The sequence below is a fragment of the Phalaenopsis equestris genome, unplaced genomic scaffold (assembly GCF_001263595.1).
Source record: "Phalaenopsis equestris unplaced genomic scaffold, ASM126359v1 Scaffold000240, whole genome shotgun sequence".
Lineage (NCBI taxonomy): Eukaryota > Viridiplantae > Streptophyta > Magnoliopsida > Asparagales > Orchidaceae > Phalaenopsis > Phalaenopsis equestris.
Genome location: NW_018164682.1, coordinates 1,015,312 through 1,026,148, shown reverse-complemented (window position 1 = coordinate 1,026,148; position 10,837 = coordinate 1,015,312).

The following is a 10,837-nucleotide window of genomic DNA, read 5'->3' as shown; positions in this document are numbered from 1 at the left end:
CTACTTGTTCAGTGATATTCAAAAATCACAGCGACGTCTATTGTGGCTCGGAGAGAATATTTTTGCGTCATTGCTCTAGGTCTGGGATTCCTTGGAGTACTAACAGAACCGATGGTCAGACTGTGAAGGCTTGATACCCTCCAAGCACACTGGTGGGGTGCTCCCACACACAAAATACAAGCGGAGGTTGGTAAGATTTCATTTATACTTTAAATTTTATTATAAATCAAACATATATTCTAATTATTTTATTACATTTCAGATTGTGATATTGGGATGAGAGCCCTCCACTACTGATGTACATGAGTGCTCCCATAGGAGGCAGTCGAACCAGTTGTGGATCGATGACAGATCCCATACGACCCAGGTAATTCACGAGCTAAACTAGTATGATGTTTTTGCATGCCAGCTCTAACTATATGTTTTTACTTTTTTTGTAGGAGAGATTCCAGTAGCTGAAGGAAAGTCGATACCATACATCGGGTGGTATTATGATACAAGATCATGATCCATTCTAGTAAGAGCTATGGAGGGAGGCTGTTGGAGAGAAGAAGAAGAGTTGAGTCTATAGGCTCCAGTCTCAGGCATTTGGATACAATGCACACCCCTCCACCAGTGTATCTATAGCTTTTACGTATACCACACAAGAGGAGAAGGTCTTCAGGAGTGTTGACGCATTTGCTGCCAAGATGGAGGCCCACTTCACTTAGATGAGGTCAGATGGAGGTAAATATGGTGGCCAAGTTGAAGGCCAAGTTAAATAGGTTTTGACAGCGGGACGAAGCAACATAGGAGGGAACCATTAGAGGAGGAGGACACAAAGGACAATGATGAGTAGGAGACAAAGGAGGAGGGTTAGTGAGGATATTTTTCATTTTATTTTTATATGATTCTATTGAACATTTGAGCATATATTTTCTTATTGAACAGTGATATATTTATATTAAATTAAATGCATTTTGTTTATTTAGCTGTTTGATTGGATAATTTACTATTGGAATGCTATTTTAATAAGTAAAATGTTTGGATTTGTTAAGCTATGTTGTGATTGCTGGTGTGGTAATCGTAAATACCAAAGAGAAACTTTTTTTTTGGTGATGCCAAAGGTTTTCGACGACATATTGTTAGTTTTGCAATGACTAATCAAATCTTATTTGCCCTAACCAATGGTTTATACCGTCAATTATATTTGCATTAAACTACTGATGAGGATTCAACAAATATTGCTTCGATACACACCATCAGCTAACAGATGGTCTCCTCGTTGGTCAATAATCTGACATACCGTCGACATCGAATCGATGGAACATCAACGTCATGAAAACGATGGCTGGGACACTTTTCTAACATTAACCAATGGATAATTTCCGATAGCGTTCTAGTTGGTTTATACACCGACATACCCTCGACACCAAACCAACGAGACACCTGCATCATAAAAAAATTACAGCTGTGATACTTTCCAACGGTTAACCAGTCGCTAATTTTCGACGTTGTACTCGTCAGTTAACAAAACCAATAATAATCAATGGTGTATCGTGCTTTCTAAATCATTCAAAGGAGACGATTACTTTGTTGCAGCAAGACGTCGATATATCAACATCGTCGAAAGTTCTATCAGTTAAAAAATTACCAACAAATATTTTAGCCATGACCATAAAACAATAGATAACCGTAGAAAATGTTTAGGGTGATGATTATTTGTTGATAACTGATAAAATTAGACTGTCGGAAATAGACGACATTTCTACAGTGCATGCAAGTGCGCGCGCACGCACACACACAAATACATGTTTAATTTTGATAAGCTATATAATAGGGCTTGCCAGAAATCACTACTCTTAAGGGTCAGATTAAACATTTATAACATAACAAAAAAATGAAGAATATATTACAAAAATGAGAGAATTAGGGTTTCACTGCGTCAACGATGAAGACGATGAATGAACAACTTAAGAACTTGAAGATTATGGCAGAGAAAGCGTTTGAATTTAGGGTTTAGGGTCTCTGAATTTGTATAGAAAAGTCTTCCATGTTTAGTACAAAAAGGTTGGTGATGTAAATGTTCTGCCACATTACAAGAGAAAAATTTGCTTGATTAGATTTTAATATTTACATTTTTTTCTTACATAAATCACGTGATTTGTCTGCCACAGGTCATATTTACGGGTTGATTAACTTTTTGGCAAATTTACGTACATACCACACAATTTTTATGTTTTTACATATGTACCGAGATAATTTTTAAATTCATATTTATTATATGTTTGTGCCAGAATACTATTCATGAAAGGTGTATTTCACTTTCAAAAATTAAGTAAAAATGATACTTTTAATGTGATATTAGAGATTTGAATGTTATACATGTCAATATGAAAATTGAGGGTCTGTTTGGGGCTGCTTATAAGTGCGGCCGCGTTTTTAAAAAAACTGCATAACCGTTTGGTTTGTACGTTTTTGAAAACGCTGTCTGCCGCGTTTGGGTTTTTTACACTAAACTTAGGCCGCAGGTCGACACTTGCGGTCGACTCGCAGGCCGCGTTTCAGGATAAACTGCTTATCCTGAAAAGCATAAATTGCCCCCAACAGACCCTAAAGATGTCGGACATGTAAATACATAGGAATTGTGTGGTATGTATGGGGATGTCAAAAAAGCTCGTTGTTTATGAACAGTTCGTGTTCAGTTTGTCAATGAGTTCGTGTTCGATTCATTCGATAAGTAAACGAGAAGAACATGAACAATTTTTTTTCGTTTGATTAGTTAAACGAACCAAACACGAACAGTGATGCGTTCGTTTGTGTTCGAATCGTTTTTGTTCGAAATATAAAATAATTTAAAATAATTATATATAAAAATTTATGATATTTAAAAAAATTAAATTCTATAAATTATAATATATAATAAATTAATAATAATAATATATTAATATACTATATTAATAATATACTAATATAGATATTATATATTTATATTATATAAGTTATATAATTAATATAATATATTATTTATATATATTAATATTAGGGATGTCAAACTGGCTCGTCATTCGCGAACACGTTAAGAAACGAACACAAACAATGACTTCACGAACAATTTCAAACATGAGCTTATTTCAAACAAACTAAATTTCAAACTAACTGAGCACGAACACAAGCTCCGTTCGTTCGTGTTCGGTTTGTTTACACCCCTAGGTATGTACGTATATTCGCCAAACTTTTCACTTACGTATAACTTTGAGATTGGTGCCGAGATTACCTCTTGTAGTACATTATTCATCATGATTGATGGCATGACAATTAAAATACAAAGATTAAAGAGTCATTAATCATGATTAATCAGCTGATTTTTTTTTTTAAAGATCATATGACGATTTACTAAATAAAGTCTTAATAATTATGGTCAACTAGCTTAAAATATTCATGTAATAAATATTAAGATATAGATGGATTAATTAATTAATGTTGGGAGAAGTGGATTTTTTACATTTGTGCTGGTTTTCGGTTGAGACGGCCAAGTCATCGGAACCCCTCCCCAATTGGCAACTATTAGAAATTGTTTGCGTTCTGCTGACGAAATCCTACAATTAAGTATCTAAACTCTATTTTAAGAACATAGGCATCGTTTTGTCAATTTACCACCCAATTCTTTTGTATTTACACATCTAACATCGACAATTTCATGTTTGCGTCTTTAAGATTTTGGCATCATGAACAGATGCATAGAAAGAAATTATTTTAAAAAATTTGAATAATCGTGATATTTTTGATGTGATGTTAAATGTAAATGGAAATATAGATGTTTAGATGCTAGATATGTAAATACACGAGAATTTTGTGTTATGCATGCAAATGCACTTCACTCCCTTAGCCTTTTAGTTTCGAGCTCGATTTAAATATTCGTGTTCGTGTTCGGCTTGAAATTGACTCGTTAAAATTCAATTGAAAAAAATAGATATAAAGTGTGAGATTCGAACATGGACTAAATGTATATAAGAGAAGGCACTAAGCACATTACCACATGAGCTATTATGATTTAAACTTAGATATAAATATACATAATATATTATTATATAAATAATATATGTAATATATTGTTATATAAATAGTTATATAATTTTTTTTTCGAGCTAAAATGAGCCAAACAAGAGCGAACAAAGAGCTGTTCGTGTTCGGCTCTTTTATAATTCGGGCTTTAAAAACTTGTTTATTTGTTCAGCTCGTTTACTTAACAAACAAGCCGAACACTAGCTTTTCGCGAACAACGAGCTTTTTTCACAGCCCTAATTTCATATACCACAAAAGAACAATGAAACCTGATCTATTTTTCAAATAAATTATCCAAAAAAATCAATATCATACTTCAGTTTCGTTTTGCAAAAAACAAATAAAGATAATAAATAAAAACTAAATAATTCTACATAGAGAAATGAAGATAATTAATGCAATGAAAAAGGGCCAGAATATATTTTATGTGGCATTGAAGTTATGTGTCATATGACTTCTATTTCCCTAACTGATAACACAAGGCAAGCAAGCCAAGTCAATGATTGTCATCACAAGAAGAAAGCCGAGCCCCACAGTGAAAAGGGAAGAAACATCATGAGGACAAAGATGATTAGAGATGACTTCATTTTGCTATGCGTTAGCATGCATCAGTTTCGATATGTTTGGCTACATTTTGTCAAAATTATATTTTTACCCATATAATGTCATAATCATTCATATGGAGAAATGGCAATGATTGCATTGGCAATATGTATCAAGTCAAGCCCCAACGCCAATAATGAGGATGTCATTAATGTTAGAAGAAAATAATTCATGATTCAAATATAACATTGGAGTCATAGACTAGATGTTACTATTTATGAATGATAGTTTAGTTTCAATGAAGAGGGGGAAAAATATATTTTTTTTAAATTTAAAAGTTGCTGTAAAATTTTCTTGCAAAAAAGAGTATTTTTAAATAAAAAAGTTGAATTTTTTTTTTTTTAAAAGTCAGCAGGGATTATGTTTATGAGGTGTATATGTAATAAAATAACATGACTTAATTGTGATCTTGTTAGCCCTAACAAGGCTCATCTTTTTTACTTCCCAACAAATTATAAAGACTCAAAGTCAAACAATTATTGAAAATTTGTGTCGTACAAGCGTATTAAGATCAAAGGCATCTCATTATTTTATTTAAGTAGCTTGTGGCACTAGATAAATTATGCAAATAAATTCCTAGAAGAAGAATACATTCTTATAAGAAAATATGTACAGGAAAACATGTTGGCACAAATCTCAAAGAAATATAAAGGACTCAGAAGAGGTGACATAGCGATATGGGACCCACTGAAAAATTAGCCCACGCGGGGCTCGAACAGTCAGTCGTCAATTCAAGCAGTCCACCCAGACAACAAGAGGGAATAAATCGATCAACATAAGAAGCTAAGCAGCTAAAGCAGGTAAGGAACTTCTAGAACTCGAGTTAATTGATCACGTCCACCAGACAATTTCTACAATAGGCGGGACATCAACATCCGTCCAACTTCACAGGATCGTCTGACCAACTACACCTACGTTATTAATCAAATTGATGACCCAACTTGAACAGTCGGTCGATAGGATTGACCGCCTCATTCTTGTCATCCAGCTCACTAGGTCGAATACTCCAAGAGGTCCCTGTGCCCTGCTAAGGCTAAATATCTATGATACCCTGTACATTCCATAATAAAGTATGAGTATCTATGTAATTTTGTGTACCATGCATCCTTTGTTATAAATAAGAGGCCATTCGACAAATAATGGTTGCACGATCTTAGCCAAAAAGGTAAAATAGGTCAATGTACTCGTCCTAAATTAATGTTCACTAATGGTCATTAATACACTATATTATCTGTTTCTCTCTTCCTTTTTACTATTTATTACTTAGGTGGGACCCAGAGGACAAATTTAAATTTAACATCCTAAAATGTGCGGTGAACGTAGAGTCATGCCATTAAGAATATGAGCACACTGAGGAGAAAGAAATCACACATGAGCCATGATAAATATGGATTGGACTAGGGAGTTTGTTAACAAACAGATTCAGCTGTTAAGAGACCAGTTAATGGGCCAGATGGCAGAGCTGACTCAAGCAGTGCTAGGAGGAAGGGAGCAAGTTTTTTTGGGGGGTAGGGGGGGAGGGGGCAAAAAACCCTCGGGAAGAGGAGCTTGAACCCCAAGGACACTGAGCGGCTTAAGAGTCAGAGGATTCATAGACTCCCTGTACCAGGGAAATGGTCAGTCTGCACTAGTAAGTAGACAGTGATATGGGTGCACTGAGGCTCATCGCTTGAGCTAGAATGCATTTTCTCAGCAGATTTTTGACGCTGAACCACGTATAAGGGTTGAAAAGATCCGACTGTACATAATGCCTCTTTTGAGTCAATCATCTTCCTTCTGAGGATTTATGATGCACTCAAATGTCTGTTATTCTATGCCACACTGAGAGATTCTATCCTCAGGTGGCTCAACAATTTTCTTGTAGGAGTGATCGACTCCTTTATCAAATTCAGAAGGATACTCTTAACACAGTTTCTTAGCACCAGAAGGTCCAATAAGAATGCATAGGTCTTATGGTAGGTTAAATAGGAAGAGAATGAAAGCTTATGTTCATATATCACAAGATTCTAGATGTAAATACTGGAAGTGTGGAACATAGAGACCAGAGTGGCACACACTACTTTAATCCAATAGCTGAGAGGAGAAAGATATTGATAAAATATTGGCTTTATGGAGCTGTAGGACCTGGTTGAGCTATTGGAGATGGCCAATAAACACATTACTACCAAAGAAAATCTCACCAAGCATTACCATAAGACCAAATTATCATCATCACCCACAGAAAGAGAGCTGCATGGGACAATGGGTTGAGATCAAAGGATGGCCCACACTCTTCCATCCATCCTCAACATGAAGATAATTGATAACCCCAAGATAATAGAGGGGCCAAACATAACCAACACCCCAGATGACAGGTAAGAAATTGTGCAGTGGTAATATGTCAGCATGAATCTCAAAAAAATCCAACAGACTTAGAAGATGTGACATGGTAAGTTGGAACCCATTGGGAAAGTAGCCCACACGGGGCTCGAACAACCAATTGTCAAATCAAGGCAGTTGAATCAGACAACCGGAGGATCCACCCAAGAAATAAGTCGATTGTCATCTAGACTCAAGCAGCTAAAGCCAGTAAGGACCTTCTAGAACTCGAATTAACCGACAATGTACATGTACACAAGGTAATTTCTTCGGTAAGTGAATCAATAACACCCGTAAGACTTTGTAGGGTCATCTGACCAACAACACCTATCTCGTTAGCTAACCAGATGACCACACAAAAATTGTCAATCAACATGTATGACTGACTTATCCCTGTCATCCTGCTTAACGGGCTGATGACCCTAAGAAGTTCATGGGCCCAATCAAGGCCAAATATCTATTACGCCTTTTACATTCCTTAATAAAGTAGTGTTATTTATATAATTTTGTGAACCATGCCTCCTCTGTCTATAAATAGGAGGCCATTATGTGAATAATGATTACATGATCTTAGCCAAAAAAAATATATGAAGGTCAATGTACTCTTTCTAAATTGTTGTTCACTATTGCTCATTAATACACTCTTCTATAATTTCTCTCCCGTCCTACACTCTATTCCATAGGTGTGACCTACATGACAACTTTGAATTTAACAAATTTATTTACATGACTCTCTTATATGTTTTGCCACCATGGTTGTACAGTGTACATACCCTCATTACCTTTAATTTTGTTTCCATCATCTAGAGCTCCTTCTAAGCCTTTTTTATAATCCTAAAACCTCCTATTTGATTTAGTAGTTCCATGTTCTTATCCCTAGCTTGGGGTAGGAATTTATCTAGTAGCCCTTGAGTCTTGATCAAACTGTTGATATATCTAGTAATTGGGTGGCTAAATCAAATTTGTTGTAATCATATTTCATTTCAAAATGACCAGAGGCAAATTTCTATATTTCCTTAATTTCCTCAACAACTTTGGAAAATTATTCAAAAATATCTTAAATGCTTAGAAAACTTTAGTTATTCCTAAAATTTAAAATAATTAAAACTCCTATATCTAGTTTCATAAAATTATGAAAAAAATTTTAGGAGTTAGCTAAGAGCATAGAGAAGCTTTGGTTTTCATCATAACCATTATGGATTTTATGTAATTTTTAATGAGAATTTACAACTATCTTCTTAAAGATTCTAATGTTTTATGAAAAATATATAAAATTATTTAAAATATCATATAAATTTTAAGGCAACATTTTATTGTCCCGACACAAAATTTAGCTAATCTTAAAAATTTTAAATACTTAACCAAACTAGGCTTAGTTAAACAAAGCCTAATTTAGGCTTTGAATTATTATCATCTTTAATGAAATTAAGTTACCCAGAACTTCTTAACCTTATGCTTTATCTACCTTTATTATTCTAGGTGGCTTAATGAAACTCTAAGGTTTAGTTATCTTAATTGTAAGTGTACTATTGGTTTTACTTCAGTTGACCTAGTTAGCCTTAGATTATTGTTCCTTTTTTGGACTTTGATACTAGTCTAGTTTAGTTTTTCTTAAGTGATCTAGAGGAATAAAATATACTTTAAACTCAACGATAGATCGCCGTAGATTATTCACTACTAAAATTACTGCAAAAAATAGTAAGAAAACAGGGAGTCAATTCACAATTGGTTTATTTACAACATTTTGAATGCAATCCGTCAGAAGGTCAACTTGGCAAATTTCCAATAATACCAACCATCAATTTCAAATATATTAATGACTGATGGGAAAAACCCATTAGTTTATAAAACTGGCATTTAACTGCAAGGCTAGTGCGTTGGTTATTAATAAATTAGAAACTAATGGGTGATACCCATGGGAAAGTCAACAGTTCTAGTTATTAAATTGAATTGATGATCTAAAACACTCATTTTACATTTTCCCTTGTGTGCATGTGCTCTAGAGCCGACTAATGCCCTCAATTCTATTCTTAGCCAAAATCAATTATTTTCGCATTTCTACACTCAAATCAAGCATTTGTTTATTCGTGATTTTTGAAAGTATCTAATTTAATATTGCAAAGAGGAAAATTCCTTGTTTAAATATGTGAACTAATCAAATGATTGAGATTATCTCCTCTGATTTGGATCATAAAAGCCTAGGGCAAACAAAGTGACTGCTATAATGGTGAAAATAAAGAGCAATGTTCTTCCTTAGACCCTACTAATGGTACTAAAAATGTTTGGATATGAAACTAATTTAGTTCCCTAAATCAGATGAGATTTCAAAGATTAAGTATTTCTCTATAAGATTGCATTAACCTAAGAGCAATATCCCTATTCTCCAAAGCTAAGGAGTTTCACATTATTGTTCAACTAAGAATTCTTTTGAAAATAAAAGTTCACAATGATATTTAACAACTCGATTGGTCAGATTGAATGTAAATGAAGATTTAAAGATTAAAATACCACCACAACAAAGTTTCCTTACACTGACATGCACAACAATTAAACCATAGAACTTCTACTCACCAAATCGAAGGAGAAAATAGATTTAGTGACAAATTATGTTTTAAAAAAATATATAATAAATTTTATTGATCAAAATAAACAAATTACACATTTTTTTAAAGAAAACCTAGGAAAAGATTACACACTTAGTTGAAATTAGTTCTCTTACTCCTCTTCCTGGTTCCTGATGATCAATAATTCTCTCAAACTATTCTCCGAAATAGTCCCTTGCAGATTCCATCATAATCTCTATGACTCTCCCTAATAGAATTTTGCTCTCTCACACGCAAATGAATTCTCCAGAGTGCAAAGCTTGAGAGAGTCATCTTCCAGCAAAAAAATAAATAAAAAGAAATGTATATATATGACATAAATAACAGAACTATTGTCATGTCTAAAAACAATCAATAATAATAAAGTAACTAATGGTCTATTGGGAGTTGCTACAACGGTTTAAAGAAGCAGTAATAAGCAGTTGCAGAAGAATTTGTTGCTCAAAAACTTGCAGTGACTATTAAAAATTTATTTTGATTTCAAAATGTTAGACCTCAGCTTTCTGATAGTTATCACACTTTAACAGGTTAGGTTGAAAAAAAATAACTTTATATTACAAAAATTTCTAGAAAGCAACAAGAAAACAATTCCCCAAATAAAGTTATGGCGACGATATGAAAAACAAAGTAGCCTTAAAGCTATCCCAAATGGACTAATAATTTTTTTATAAGATGATGAATAGAATTACCTCATATTTTGTTGTTTGTGCCCTCGAATATCGTGGTTCCATATGTTTTATCTTCTTAAATAATAATTGTTATGATGTTATCTTTTGAAATAATGGAGTGAAATGCTTTTTTTTCTTTCTTAGATACTTTGAATGGAATTAGAGAATCTAAATCTGAGTAACAAACATTTATTGTTTTGAAAAACTTTTTAAATTCTTACCTCCTACATATGTAAAGGATATTCAATGATTTTATTTATGTGGATAACATTTTCTAGTCCAAAGGCTTCTAGCCACTAAATAATAATGTTGAAAGAATAATGGATCAAGTTAACACATTTTTATATCTGAATAAATTGCTAATAATATCTAAAATAATCTTACACATTACTATTAGAAGTTATGAGAACAACTCGTAGAATCTCAATTGGACTAATACTAACATCATGGCTACTAATATAATACTTTTGATAATTTGTTTGATGCTTTAGACTGACATGAATACTTTTTGCTAAATATCTTTGTATCCCGTTTGGGGGAATGATTTTTTTTAACTATACA